This window comes from Trachypithecus francoisi, unplaced genomic scaffold (genome assembly GCF_009764315.1).
Source record: "Trachypithecus francoisi isolate TF-2019V2 unplaced genomic scaffold, Tfra_2.0 Lachesis_group18, whole genome shotgun sequence".
Classification (NCBI taxonomy): domain Eukaryota; kingdom Metazoa; phylum Chordata; class Mammalia; order Primates; family Cercopithecidae; genus Trachypithecus; species Trachypithecus francoisi.
Genome location: NW_022681463.1, coordinates 17,105,787 through 17,121,710, shown reverse-complemented (window position 1 = coordinate 17,121,710; position 15,924 = coordinate 17,105,787). Strand labels below are relative to the sequence as shown.

The 15,924-nt window shown below is 42.8% G+C and overlaps 1 protein-coding gene across 3 annotated transcripts in view; it reads left to right on the top strand.

Annotated features, from left to right (window-relative positions):
- The window catches only part of FARP1 (FERM, ARH/RhoGEF and pleckstrin domain protein 1), a 314,718-nt gene that overhangs the window by 50,460 nt on the left and 248,334 nt on the right, over positions 1-15,924 (top strand). The window lies entirely within an intron of this gene.

Below are 15,924 nucleotides of genomic sequence, written 5' to 3'. Positions count from 1 at the left end.
AAAAAAAAAAAGGCATTAACATGCACATACAGATATATCTGTTCAAATCTCTCCTTCCATTTCTTTTGAGTTTATACCAAGAAGTGGAATCGCTGGATTCTATGGCAATTCTAGATTTAATTGTTTGAGGAATTGCCATTCCATTTTCTACAGCTCATTCATTATTTTTTGACCTGGAAGCTAACGTATCTTTCCAAAATGATTGCACTGACTTGTATCCCTTCCCTTGCAGGTAGAATGTCTTTCTGTGAGCCTCCTCTTTGGTGATGGTGTTCTTTCAACATATCTCAGATTTGAATGTTTACACTGCAATATGATAGCCCAATTAAGAGTGGAGATACTGTCACATAAGGCATCGTATGATAAGTGACAGAAGAGATACACAAGATGCTTTGAACTCCCAAATAGAGGGGAATGGGAAAAGTTTCATGGCATTTGAGATAATCTTTGATAAAGGAGCAGAATATTGGCAGATGGAGATGTGGGGGAGGAGGATCCAGGCAGTGGTAAGGAAGGGGGCTCTGTGTCCTGGGGAGAAATAGAGAAAGTCCTGGAAGGTAAGTTCATGTCACCTTACAGGGTCTTGAATGTCGGGCGAAGTAAGTTATTCAGCTTCATAGATGATGAGAGCTGTGGAAGGCTTTCACTAGGAGAGCAACATGCTTATAGCTCAGTGGAAATCATTTTAATCTAGAAGTTGCTGGAATACCATATGGAGCTGGAAATTATAGCTGCAGAAACCATGTGGCTGTTGAAATAATCTAGTGGAGAGGGCTGTTGATGACATGTACATTTAGTTATCTTATTTTCATTTTCCTCTTGTTGATGTAATTTCTGTGACCAGAGTCTTGTTCCATTTTAATTTGTAAAGCATGCTGTTCAATATGACATGTAATAAATGTCGAACCCAACCCTCTCTGGGGTGTCAGTCCAATCATTAAGACAGTTATTTTGACTGGAGAAAAAGAAAATGAAAGTCCTGAGGGAAAGTGTTCACATTTGCTATTTTAATCTGGGAGAGCAAATGTTCTTAGAGCTCTGCGGTCCCTTGGATTGGGTGCAGTTTGCTGAGCGTGAGTTGGCAGCCCTGCCCGCTTGAACATGGCTGCTGCTCATCGTTCAGGGTGAGTGGACTCTCCTGGTGGGGCCGAACACCCCTTGCATTTGGGCAGCACCCATGTGGGCCTCTTGTTCACAGGACTGTCCTGAACAGAACAGTTTCTATGAGAAAGAAGCCTTCATAAATATTTGTTAAAAGAAAGAAGTTTCAGGCTGGGTGCGGTGGCTCACACCTGTAATCCCAGCACTTTGGGAGGCCGAGGTGGGCGGATCGCGAGGTTAGGAGTTTGAGACCAGCCTGGCCAACATTGGTGAAACCCTGTCTCTACTAAAAAAAATTAGCCAGGTGTGGTGGTGTGTGCTGTAATCCCAGCTACTTGGGAGGCTGAGGCGGGAGAATCGCTTGAACCCTGGAGGTGGAGGTTGCAGTGAGCGGAGATCACACCATTACACTCCAGCCTGGGTGACAGGGTGAGACTCTGTCTCAAAAAAAAAAAAAAGAAGTTTTCTAGATACAAAGGAGAGGCTAAGATGTCTTGAGGCTTAAAGTAGTGCCCTTGTGCCTTGACTGCTTCCTGGGCTGTCAAGGCTGACCTGCGGGTCCCCTGTGGGCCTCACTGTGGCTCTAAGGAAGGCGGAGTCTGTGGTGTCCACACCCCCTGCACTCTGAAGGACCCTTCTTCCTTGAGAGATGTCCCTGCGAAGCCCTCCTTCAGAAGTGTTTGGGGGGTGAAACGCATGTCCTGCACATCCAAGGCTCACCACATGGACCCAGGCTCCTTTCTCTCATTGACGCCGATTAACCTTATGTAATGTGTGCTGAGGATAGTCTTTGGCCCTGGACCTGGGATGATTCTGAGGTTACAACTCCAAGTTGGTGGCAAACCGATAAGGCCCATGGAGGCTCGCCAGCTCTGCAGGTGTCAGACGCGCCTCAGGGCAGGGGCGTGTGTTTCCTCCTCTCCCTGTCGTGTGATGCAGGCCACTTCCCATGATGTCCCCAGTGAATGGCCCGGATTGGGGTTGCCTCATGGGTGCTGGCCAGTGGGAATGTACTCCTTAACAAGAAGGAAGAGCCAGATGTGCCCAGTGGCCAAGAACATGAGCCCATACCCCCTTGCAGGGCTTCATGTTGATCAGGCAGCTGGGGCAGATTTCTTAAGGCTGTGGTCAGAAATGAGTACTTTTTTTTTTTTTTTTTGGTCATCATAAAGCAGTACAGGAAAAGCGCTTAAAATATGTTTAAGGCCTTTAATTTAGAATGCATTCTTAAATGAATGTTCTTTGTCTACCTAAATTACCATAGACTCTTTCAGGCCAAGTTCACAGAAGATTTTTTTTCATTTTTTGTGCCATACTTTGGTCATTGTAACAAGCAGACAAGAACAGCTTTTTTGTTGTTGTTTGTTTTTTGAGGAGCTGGGACTATAGGCGCCTGCCACCATGCCAGGCTAATTTTTTTTTTTGTATTTTTTTTAGTAGAGATGGGGTTTCACCGTGTTAGCCAGGATGGTCTCGATCTCCTGACCTTGTGATCCGCCCGCCTCGGTCTCCCAAAGTGCTGGGATTACAAGCATGAGCCACCGCACCTGATCAAGAACAGCTTTTGATGATGATAGAATCATTAAAGATTCTGTTAAGAAACCTGGTATTATAATGAGCAGAATAGAAAGGGATTTGAGTATATGCTAAATTAGTTAACCAGATTGTATAAATTGGAGGAATAGAAACTCCCTAACCAACCCAATATGTATTCAAATTAAATACGTATTTGAGAGGGAGAATATTTACTTATTGTTGCCATGCATATTGTAGAACCTTCTCAAGTCAGGCATCGTTGAATTTTCAATTTAAAAACTAGTTTGAGGCATAATGTAATAAATCTGTTTTGCATTTTTATTTTCAGTTCCCCGGGAAAGATTTCAGATCTAGATAGTATATTCTCACAATTTCAGGAGCAGCAGTTGAGATTTGTGATTTCTGTTAACCAAAGCCTTTTGGGTTGGCTATTCTTGTTGAAAAAATTAAAAATTCTTTTTTACTGCTTATTTAACAAATTTTTACCTTTTTCATGCAAGTTCTTTGTCTTCAAAGTATACCGTGTTTCCTTTACTAGAAATGTCTGTATTTAGTGACCGAAGTTTGCCTTTGTCTTCTGTTCTTGGCCAGTTGCCACTGTCCCCCCCCCTCGTCCCTGCACCTTTGGTTCTCTTGACCCTGTCTGTAATGGCTTTATATTAACTTTTCTCTTTTTGAGCTGATCTGCTGAAAAATTTTAATGGTGGTGGGATTAAAGAGATCCCCACTTCTTTCTCATTTCCTTTTAAAAATATTTTACAATTTTCTCCTTTTCTACATGGTTTTTTTGCACCAGTATAGGAACAATTATGGTGCAAAGCTTTTACAACGAACTTTATTCCTGTGTTGTACCTCCACACTACCAGGGTAAATGGTAAAACTCTGAAAAATTCCCTCTCTTTCAAGCTGTTGTTTCTAGAGATACATTCATTATAAATCAGTGAAGAAACTCCTATCTCAAAGTCTTTAACTCTGTGTATGTTTATTTTGTGCGCTCTGCTATCTTCCAAACGTATTAGAAGCACAATCAAGGTTAACTGTAGGAAATTTGCCAGGTCCCTTTCCCTCCAGCTGGGAAATGGGTAATAAGCATCAGATGACATTTCTTTTTATTTACTTATTTTTTATTATCTTTAGAGACAGGGTCTCGCTGTTACCGAGGCTGGAGTGCACTAGCACAATCACAGCTCACTGCAGTCTCACCTCCTGGTCTCAAGCCATCCTCCCACCTCAGCATCCTGAGAAGCTGGGACTATAGGTGCATGCCACCATGCCCAGCTTTTTAAGTTTTGTTTTTTGTTTTTTGGTTTTTTTTGGAGAGACAGGGTCTTGCTGTGTTGCCAAGGCTGATCTTGAACTTCTGGCCTCAAGTGATCCTCTCCGCTTGGCCTCCCAGAGTGCTTGGATTACAGGCATGAGCCAACATGCCCAGCCTCATATGATATTGCAAGTAGATCTATGAATCATCGTCTCCACGATTTTCTTTTTTAAAATAAACGGTGACATAGGTAGTCCTTGACTCCAGAATACCAATTACAAGTGCTCTGGATGTATGGACACTGCATCTTATCACCTCCCCTGGTCCTGCTCCTGGCCCCGTGCCCACCTATGCCCAATCCTTCCTAAAAAGCAGAGTTGACATGCAACACGGCCAGGACCTTTCCTGTCTTGCCCGACACTCCTGGAGGCATTAAGGGAACTCCTGGGCCCGCCCCAGCTGTCGTGGTGACCTCTGGTGCTTCTAGGTTCCCCATCATGGTGCCTGTTTTTCCAGTTTCCAGGAGCTTCAACCCGTAGAACCCTTGACTGTAGTAACCTTTGAGAACACTGCCTGTGAGCAACCTTAGGAGTCTCTGACTGGGTGAAATGATCATTGGGGATGTTGAACTGGGCTTCAGAATATATTTTTCAACAGAAATGAAACTAAATAGCAGTTAGGTCTGGTTCATAGTGTTGTTAAGCTTCATTGTGGTGAAATGGGCTTTCCAGGGTTGACTTGAGAACTCTTCCACCATGTAATAGTGGAAAATGCTTTGGGGTATGAAGTATTCATTAATATGAGAGTAAATATAAACCTGTTCATAATCTATAGACTACCAATGTGAATTTCATTTCAATTATGAAAGCATTCTGGGAGACTATGCTTATTCATTTTATTTTCAATATTTCTTTTTTTCCTTCCTGTAATATAGCAATAGATCAACCTCTTAGTTAAATAAATTTGGCCAGGTACAGTGGCTCATGCCTGTAATCCCAGCACTTTGGGAGGGCGAGGCGGGCAGATCACTTGAATTTAAGAGTTCGAGACCAACTTGGCCAACATGGAAAAACCCCATCTCTACTAAAAATACAAAAATTAGCTGGGCATGGTGGCACATGCCTATAATCTCAGCTACTCAGGAGGCTGAAGCAGGAGAATCACCTGAACCCAGGAGGCGGAGGTGGCAGTGAGCTGAGATCACGTCACTGCACTCCAGCCTGGGTGACAGAGCAAGACTCTGTCTTAAATAAATTAAGTACATAAATAAATTTTGGAGAAAAATGACTTGTAGTCCTGAAACCCCAAGTCAAATTCTTTGCATCTGACATCCAGACACTGTGTTTTCCTACTCATTTTGCAGAAACAATTAAAAAAAAATTTTTTTAAATTTAACATCATAACAAATTGAGTCGTCTTGTGTTTCACAGTCTTCATGTTTGTGATTTTTGAGTGTATACTGTTGCAGGCAGCAGATATGCTATACTTTGGTTAACCTTTCTTTAGTTGTCTTGAGTTGACATTAGTAACACTACAAAGAACGCCATTGTGTTGATAGCCTTTTTATTCCTTGGGATGATTTCCCAAAGCCAAATTCCCATAAGTGACAAATTATAGGTATTTATGGTATGGTCCACATTGATTTCTGTGTGTGTGGAATCACATTGCCATCAACCCCGCCAATGTAACATTGACTGTTACTTTTTTTTTTTTTTTTTTTGAGATGGAGTCTCGCTCTGTCTCCCAGACTGGAGTACAGTGGCGTGATTTCAGCTCACTGCGACCTCTGCCTCCCAGGTTCAAGGGATTCTCCTGTTTCAGCCTTTAGAGTCGCTGGGATTACAGGCATCTGCCACCACGCCTGGCTAATTTTTTTGTATTTTTAGTAGAGACAGGGTTTTACCATGTTGGCTAGGCTGGTCTCAAACTCCTGACTTCAGGTGATCCACCTGCCACAGCCTCCCAAAGTGCTGGGATTACAAGTGTGAGTCACCATACCTGGCTGACTTGTTATTCAACTTTCAAAAAGATGATCTCCAGAAAAATTTCCTGGACCATTTTAAGAAAAAAAAAATCATTGATTATAGGCAGGTGTTTTAAATTGACGAGAAAAGTGAAGAGAAATTTGCTTGTACAAGTAATAAAAAAGAATTTCGTCCATCTAATTTTGAGTTGGTGTTTTATCAAGTGAAGTAGATTTAATGGGATGTCTGTGTTTTTTCAGTCCTCTTCTAAGCCACAAGTTGTATACGTGTCACACATGCGAACCCTGGCAGGGTGTGTCAGCAACCATTCACAAGTAAGATGCCATACTGCCAGCCCTTGTCTTCCAATAATTATGGTTGCCAATTACCAGACAGCCAGACTCTTTTTTTTTTTTTTTTTTTTTGAGACAGAGTCTCACTCTGTCGCCCAGGCTGGAGTGCAGTGGCACGATCTAAGCTCACTGCAACATCTGTCTTCTGGGTTGAAGCGATTCTTCTGCCTCAGCCTCCCAAGTAGCTGGGATTACAGGCATGTGCCACCACGCCTGGCTAATTTTTGTATTTTTAGTAGAGACAGTATTTCACCAAATTGGCCAGGCTGGTCTCGAACTCCTGACCTTGTGATCCACCCACGTGGGCCTCCCAAAGTGCTGGGATTACAGGCGTGAGCCACCGTGCCCGGCCCAGACTCTTCTTACATATGTTTATTTCCCCTCATGGAAGCAGCCAGCTGACTTATTTAGGGCAATCTGTCAGAGTGAGTGGGATCGTAGTCTACGAAGTGATGTCTTGTGTAGAGCAATGGTGTATTCCTGTCTAATTTCCTGCTGTCATTTCTTGGTGTTACTGTTTTCTTATCCAAAAATAGGACTTGCATGTCATTAAAACCTTCATTGAAGCAATTAATAAAAGATTCTGGTAAGTTTCTAGAGACATTCTTTAATCATTCAAAACTCTTTGGGCACATTCTTCAATAGTAGTCTTTTAGCAGTATATATTTTAATTTCTTGAACTACACAAAAATTAGTAGATTCTTTAGTTTCATTGCCTGTTTATTTTCTAGATGGATTTTCTTTTGCTTTGTCATGCTCTATAATGCATTCTTCGTGGATTTTTGTATTGCTGAAAATTTGTATTGAATAATTAATTTTATTTTTATTAGACACCATTTTATTTTGTATTTATTTACTTTTTTCTTTGAGGTGAAGTTTTGCTTTTGTTGCCCAGGCTGGAGTGCAATAGCATGATCTTGGCTCACTGCAAGCTCCGCCTCCTGGCTTCAAGTGATTCTCCTGCCTCAGCCTCCCTAGTAGCTGGGATTACAGGTGCCTGCCACCATGCCTGGCTAACTTTTATGTATTTAGTAGATACAGGGTTTCATCATGTTGACCAGGCTGGTCTTGAATTTCTGACCTCAGGTAATCCACCTGCCTCGGCCTCCCAAAGTGTTGGGATTACAGGCATGAGCCCCGTGCCTGGCCCCTATTTTTAAAAATTTCTTTTCATAGAATACATTTCACATTATATGCCCAGTGTTCCATTATTGGAACGCTAAGCATGTGGAAGTTATTTATATCCTACTCTTCAAAGTCATCACCAAGATCTGATTTTCCAATTCAAAAAATTGCAACCTCAGGCATAAATGGGTTAGTGATTCCCACAGTGGGAAAATAACAATTTATTAGTTAGAATTTTATTTTTGTGGACAGATTATTTTAGAGTAAGTAAAACACATTGAGAATTAAGTCTCAGTTTAGAGTCTAATATTTTGATACATCAACAAGGGGGACCTAGTCCTTAAATGGAACTTCTCTATATTCAGAAGCTCTCCAAGCGCTTTTTCTAGGATTTAGAAATTCATAATGTGAGAGATCAGTATCTCCTAATTTTAAAGTGTTCCTAGTGTATGTAACCATCAGTGGCTGGTATCTACTGAACAGAGAGGAAGTTTTCAAAAATTAAACACTGTCTGATTTTCTGCATAGTTTTTATTCAGAATATGCTTGGCCTTCCCGGCCCCTTCCCATCTTTCTTGTTTTTCACAGATTCTCCAAGTAAAACTTTCTTCTTCAGGTACCTACGCCATAGGGTCATTGCGAGTGTAAATGATGCAAATAAGCGCTTCAAGACTGGTCCTTCTTATTATGTAACAGCACTTTGTGGGAAAGCAAAATGATTTGAGTGAAAAACTTGTGTTTCTCAACAGTTACAGAAATAGAGACGCTGTGCTTGGGTCTTTCATTTCAGACCGTGGCCTGTCCTTTTGGCTGGAAAGTGACCTGGGACTTAGTCCTCAATTCCACTCCACTATCCTTTTTCCCTTTTGTGATGTGCACCTAAGGTTGATCCTGGGCCGGGCGCGGTGGCTCAAGCCTGTAATCCCAGCACTTTGGGAGGCCGAGACGGGCGGATCACGAGGTTGGGAGATCGAGACCATCCTGGCTAACACAGTGAAACCCCGTCTCTACTGAAAAATACAAAAAACTAGCCGGGCGAGGTGGCGGGCGCCTGTAGTCCCAGCTACTCGGGAGGCTGAGGCAGGAGAAAGGCGTGAACCCGGAAGGCGGAGCTTGCAATGAGCTGAGATCGAGCCACTGCACTCCAGCCTGGGCGACAGAGCGAGACTCCATCTGAAAAAAACAAACAAACAAAAAAGGATGATCCTGGATCTGCTTGTTTGAACCAAGCTGTGATTTACATGGGAACTGAGTGTTTGCTTTGGGGAATATATATATTCCCCCCGGGCTGTTTTTTTGTTTGTTTTGTTTTTGCCTGCTAGTGTCTACTGTGCGTGTGTCTCAGTATTACTGGAAGCTCTGCAGTTTTAAACTACATTTATTTAAGGGCAGTGAGTTTGCGTGTGCTCTGAGTGTGTTTAGTTCTAACCCGGACTTCGTGGGGGGAGGCATCCGGAGCATTGTTGGAGCACCTTTCTGATTGCACAGGGAAGGGAGGGCAGTGGGTGCCATGGTGCCTTTCTTTTGTGGGTACTCAGTATATTCTCTGATCCGCTGGGTCAATAGAGGTTTTCTATAAATCCTTGCTAACAGGAGGGAGAAGGGTTTTAAGACATTTAAAACTTTCATAATTTGGATCCATAAAAAGACTACCGGCCAGGCATGGTGACTCACACTTGTAATCCCAGCACTTTGGGAAGCCAAAATGGAAGGATCACTGCCGCAGAAGTTCGAGACCAGCCTGGGCAACACAGTGAGACTCTGTCTCTACGAAAATTTTAAAAAATTCGCTGGATGTGGTGGTACATGCCTGTAGTCCCAGCTACTCAGGAGGCTGAGGTGAGAGGATCACTTGAGCCTGGGAGGTGGAGGCTGCAGTGAGCTGTGATCATATCACTGCACTCCAGCTTAGGTGACAGAGCAAGACACTGTCTCCAAGACATATTACTAGACCTCTTTATAGGCCTTTATAGGCCTAGTAATAATTCCAGTACACATTTTGATGATTTGATAGGTTTTTGCCATAGGCATCCTCAGTAGCTTAGTGATTTGCCCAGCGGCTTGACTGGCACTTTTATGCTCAAACAGGTGAGAGGTCTGGGGAGACTTTGTGATTGCATCTAAAATGACTGAATCATAAAGTCGCTGGATGGTAGAGAGGGTGATGACTTTAGAAATCATCATATACAAGAGAGCCCTTGGCATGGGAGTTGAGACCAAGCACTCTGGCACCAGCCTGTCTGCATCTGGTCCCATGTCTGCCACTTACAAGCTGGGTGACTGTGGGCAAGTTAATCTCTTGTGCCTCAGTTTCCTCATCTGTAAAAAGGGGTCAGGGTAGTAGTGTCCGTCTAATGGCGGTTGTGAGGATTGAGTTAGAATTTATAAAGCTCTGAGAACAGTACCTGCCATGGAGAAAGTGCTACGTAAGTGCTGGCTAAATTAAAATAATAATACTTACTGTGTTTTCACATTCCAGGAATGAGAAACCTAAAATCCAGGAAAGAGGAAGTTAATTTTACAATATACTCAAAATGTCAAAAGTTAGGATGAGAACCAGGCCTCTCTAGGCTAGTGATTTTTCTCTTTGTCATGCTGCACAATGACTCCAGTCTGGTGGTCAACCTGATAGCGCCTGAATAATTTCCCCTCCCTTTCAGCAATCTGCAGCAAAAATGTGCTGTTCGTAATCATTAATTTCTTTAGTAGACATTGTTTAATTAAATGCCTTGTCAACCAGGCTGACATTTAAACATTCTCATTTTCCCACAAGGGATTTCACTCTTTTATTACATCCTTTTTTCCTTGACATTTCACTGTTGTAATTAATCATTAATTGTAGTTGAATTATTCCAGGACAGGGTACCCTTTACACATCTGTTGTATTTTATAGTATCCTTTGGCTTATAATAATATTGCATAGTTTATTTCTTGAAGAATATTGAAACTGTTAGAAAATTGTATAGTCTTTTTTAATGGCTTAATAGAAATTGCTTTTCTTCTCCCACTTTGAAGGAAGCCCTGTCATTTCTAATTTACTGAATTTGGTAAAAGCTTTAGGAAATGGCTTCCTTTTTCATAAAGTTGTAAAGATGATGTTGGCTGGGTGCAGTGGCTCACGCCTGTGATCCCAGCACTTTGGGAGGCCCAGGCAGGAGTTCAAGACCAGCCTGACCAACATGAAGAAAGCCCGTCTCTACTAAAAATACAAAATTAGCCAGGCGTGGTGGCGCATGCCTGTAATCCCAGCTACTTGGGAGGCTGAGGCAGGAGAATTACTTGAACCCGGGAGGCAGAGATTGCGGTGAATTGAGGTCGTGCCATTGCACTCTGGCCTGGGCAACAAGAGCGAAACTCCATTTAAAAATAAAAAATAAAAAAGATGATGTTATTCATTCCAGAATAGATGTCTGTGGACGATTAGACAGGATGGAGGGCACATTTAAATTTAGGCATGTATTTGTTAAGCATCATTTTCAGAATGTCCAGAACTTCAGTGGAAAATGGTAGAGGGTAGGATAACTTTTTACTAAAAACTTACTTAATTTTTTTTTTTTTTTTTGAGACGGAGTCTCGCTCTGTTGCCCAGGCTGAGTGCAGTGGCATGATCTCGGCTCACTGCAAGCTCCTTCTCCCAGGTTCACGCCATTCTCCTGCCTCAGCCTCCTGAGTAGTTGGGTCTACAGGCGCCTGCCACCACGCCTGGCTAATTTTTTGTATTTTTTAGTAGAGATGGGGTTTCACTGTTTAGCCAGGATGGTCTCAATCTCCTGACCTCGTGATCTGCCAGTCTTGGCCTCCCAAAGTGCTGAGATTACAGGTGTGAGCCACTGTGCCTGGCCAGCTACTCGGGAGTCTGAGGCTGGAGGATTACTTGAGCCCAGGAATTTGAGGCGGCTGTGAGCTATTTCAGGCAGACCACAAGCTGCCTCTCACCTGCGTATTTCATTTTCTTTTCTCTGTTTTCGCAGTTCTATTAGTCGGATCCACTATTGGCACACCTTTCGTTACACGGTGGATGCTTAGTAAATACCACCGGATGCACAAACGTGTGTCCTACCCACACCATGCCACCTACCATCACTACTATTTAAGAACCCTTTTTCAGGGACTAGTTGATGTCTCAGTTCCCCAGTGAGGTGGCATCCTTATTTCTGAGGCTTTTAAAATTCGTTTAATACCTATTATCAGTAGTAAACATGTTGCCTTCAACACTCATCTCTGAATTACCTTTTCTCTTGCCTGGTAGATTATGCATCCCATAAAGACAAAACGATACTGTGCCACATTATTGCTTCTGTCCTATACGGTGTGAAATGTAGTTGCTGAAGCGTAATAGGCCCTCATAAATGTTTGTTAATGGTGATGATCTCGATTATGGTGACCCTTGAATGATAGTATACTTTCAACATTGGGTTTGTTATTTTCAAAGGCATTGAGTGAGCAAAGCCAGTAATTCACTGCATCCTCATTATGGGCCAGGCAAGGGTTGGGTGCTTTCTACAAATATTTGGAGAGGCTGACTGGTGTCGATTAGAGAGATTTTCTTTAGTGAGTGGAAGAGAATGATGTGTGTTAAGTCGAGTGAGGTTGGCTGCAGATTAAAAAGTGCGTGTCTGTTTACATTGCAGGGACCTTGTTAGTGTGGGAATTCAGAGGGGCTGGAAGCTGGTGGCCATCTTCCTTATATTTAATTTACCCTGACCGTTTCCTTAGAGGTAGAATGAGGAATGAGCTAAAGTTTAAAGTTTGTACTCTCAGAATCATTGAGAAATTGACATCATTAGAATGGGAATGACTGGACATTTTTTTCTGGTTTCCTGATTTTTCTGGAGATACAAAAGCCTTCTCTTCTGGTAATTTTCATCTCCACTTCTGTTCTACACATTTTTGTCTTTGCGTATCTGTTTAATGGAGGATATGTGCTCTACCAAATCAGTGAAAGTGCAAAGCCAAAGTATTGACTTAGATCGTTTTTAGAATAAGGTTGTAGTAGAAATTAAAAATTGATTGGAAAAGGCATGCCACTTTATCTTGCGAGGAGGTGTTGAAAAAAGCAGGCACTCATGACCTTTGGCGCATGTGCAGAACATGGCAGAGTGTCCCTCTTTTCTTGGGGAAGTTACCTAACCTAGTAAGTGCTTGGTTTGTGTCTGGTGGTTTTACAGCTGTCATTTTAGCTAATCTTCACTGAGACCCTCAGAAGTGGAGCTGGAGCAGTGCTTCTCAGACCAGAGCCTGCATCAGAATCACCTGGAATGCAACCTCCACGGCCCCCGCCACCCCCTTTGTGATTCAGTGGGGCTGGGCTGGGCCGAGATGAAGAACTTGTATTTCTCAGGTGATATGGAGGCTGATTTGTGGGCACATTTTAAGAAGCACTGCAGTAGAGAGTAGGCTTTCTCTCCATCTTTTAGGTAAGGAGAATGACTTCCGGGGTGGATAAGTGACTGGCCTGATGTTCTCACGGTTCCCGAGTTGAGACTAGGGCTGTCTCTCACACCGACACAAAAAAAGTGATGTCAGGCTCCCAGGTAAGGGAGACCCCTGCCCTCGGGACTTGTAATCTAGCTGGCACCTTGGAAAAGAGGAGAAAGGCCCGTAAAGCCTGTGAAGTAGAAGCTAAATGCAAACAACACCTCGGGGAAGATGAAGTGAGTATTTTTTTCCTAAACGATTGGATCAGGAAAGTCTTTCTGGGGGAGGTAATATTGGGACTGGCTAGAGAAGAGAGAAGTGTTTTTTTTCTTTTCAATATGGATTTTATTTTTCTCTCCCATCTTTTATCTTTTTAAAATTGCGATTCATAGTTGTATATATTTTGGAGGTACATGTGATATTTTGATACATGTATACAATGTGTAATGATCAAATCAGGGTAATTGGGATAGCCATTGTCTCTTTTCTTGGGGACATTCCAATTCTCTTCTAGCTCTTGTGAAATAGACAACACATTATTGTTGACTATAATTCCCCTGCTGTATTTTTGTACCCATTAGTAACTCAAAGATGGTATTTTAGCAGGAAGAAACAGAACAGCAGGCTGGGCGTAGTGGTTCATGCCTGTAATCCCAGCACTTTGGGAGGCCAAGGTGAGCAGATCCCTTAAGTCTGGGAGTTCAAGACCAGCCTGGCTAACATAATCAGACTCTTTGACTACAAAAATTGAAAACCTACATGGGCATGGTAGCAGGTGCCTGCAGCCCAGCTACTCAGGAGGCTGAACGGGGGAGGAACGCTTGAGCCCAGGAGTTGGAGGTTACAGTGAGCAGTGAGCTGAGATCGCGCCACTACACTACAGCCTCAGTGACAGAGCGAGACCCTGCCTCAAAGAAACAGAACAGCAAAAGCTTAGTGCCAGGAAGATACAAGAGTGTTGAACAGCAGAGTTCGGTTGGATTAGAAGATGGGTTAGCTGAAAGGAGAGAGATCATGGCAGATCGTTGAAATGCCTCGCTGGGAATTTTTACATTTAACTCGTTTTTGATTGGACTCAGGTGTTTGAGTAGAAAAGGGGTGTGGTTGGAACTGGACATTTGAAATAACCCCTATGAAAATGGTAAAGATGAGAACATTTCTCTTTTGCTCTGAGTTTTCCTTATTTTCCAGAGACTTGTCAGGGTTATTTAAGATAACCTGTTTAATTAAAAAAATGTGTTAAAAATATGGTTGCTAAGAAGGAACAGTGAAGCGAGAATCTTTAGCTCTGCAGTTAATTCTCGTTTCCTTGCTTTCTTGTTGAAATAGGGGCATCCTACTCGTAGACAGTTAATAGCCTGGTCTCCTTTTCCCAAATGATCAAACAGGCCGAACAGTTCCTCCTCTGTTGGAAGTGTCTGGTTGATGTAAAACAGTTGATCTGCAGTTGTTTCTCTTGCTCACAGACTTTTTGGAAATAAACACATCTATCCGCACAGATAGCTGTTTTTGAACTTTCTCAAAACTCCTTATCTAACTCCTTGTGAGAAGTCAAACTGAGCTGCTTTGCTCTTGAGGAGGTCCGGGCTGGCAGCCTTTCTAGTTTATCTCCAACCCGCCTTCCCCTGGGGCCAGCTCCTGGCATGTGGTTCCCCTGGACAGAGGCACAAGGTGGCTTTGTGACAGCTTCCGGCTCATAAGAGCAGAGCCAGATGCATGGAGCTGTTGGAGATTGATCACACGCCCTTTGCCTTTTGCTCTCCTAGGTGTCTGACACTTGATGTTTTGCCCTCACTCAGTGGCACATCCACACTTCTTTGTTCTCAACATGGGCCACAGAAGTGCTTGGAGGACTCAGAACCCAGCCCTTTGGCTTCCTGCAGCTCTGCCACTTGGACTTCTTTGAATAACACGTTTCTATGAATTTTTCTTCACCTGGAATTTTTCAGTTGCTTGTATTTAAAACTGGAAGAGAGGAAACAAACTCTTGCAAAAAGTTTCCCTTCATCTACCCGGCTTGATTGAAAGTAGTTCCTCTTCACTGTGATTTCATCTCACTCGATTTATGCTCTCAATGGGGCAGGAGTAGTTGGTAGGAGTGTGCGCTTTCAGTAGATTAAATTAAAAATTATTTAATTACTTCTTAATTAAACATAGCCTTCTTAATTACTTTATTTTTCTTTTTTAAGAGGATCTTGCTTTATTGCCCAGGTTGGAGTGCAGTGGTACAATCATAGCTCATTGCAGCCACACATTTCTGGGCTCAGGTGATCCTCTTGCCTCAGCACTGCAAGTAGCTGGGACTACAGGTGCTTACCACCATGTCTGGGTAATTTTTAAATTTTTTGTAGAGATTAATTCCTTCTTAGTTAAACATATAGGTATATGGTACAAAATTAAAAATGTCTGAAAGAGCATCTGATGAAAAGCCAGTCCTCAGCCTTCCTTGCTTTCGTCCCAGGTCAGGCTGGCCACCTCACTGGAGTCAGCTCTCCTTCTAGTTACCTCCCTCTCCTTCCAGAGAGGCTCTTTGTGTTCACAGGAATATTCATGGACACATAGACATTTTTAGATTTATGGAGGTGTAATCACAAATCATAACTTTGACCTGTTTCAGGTGTACAATTCAAAGGTTTTTAGTCAGTTAACAGAGTTGTGTGACTATCACTGCAGTCCAGTTTCAGAACATTTCTGTCTCCCCAAAAACACCACAATTCCTTGGCTGTTGATCCAGCTCCTAATCCCAGCCCCAGGCAACTACTTTCGGGATATTTGTCCTTCTGATAAAGCTTTTGCTGGATATTACATTTAATAGGGTGATAGGTTTATGGTGTCTTTCGCCTGTGGCTCTTGTCACTCAGCAGAATGTTTGCGAGGTCCATCTATGTGGCGTGTGTCGGCATTTTGTGTCTTTTTGTGGCAGAACAGTATTCCCAGGTATGGGTAGATGGTATTTGGTTTATTCACTCACCAGTTGATGACTATTTGGGTTATTGGGTTATCCACTTGTTGGCTCTTTTTTGGCTGTGGACATCTGCATGTACTTCTGTGCAGACATATGTTTTCATTTGCCCTGGGAAGACACCTAGGGGTGGAATTGCAGGGTCACCAGGAGAACGGTTTGCTGGGTTTCATGCCAAACTTATGATTAAAATTTTAAGAAACTGCC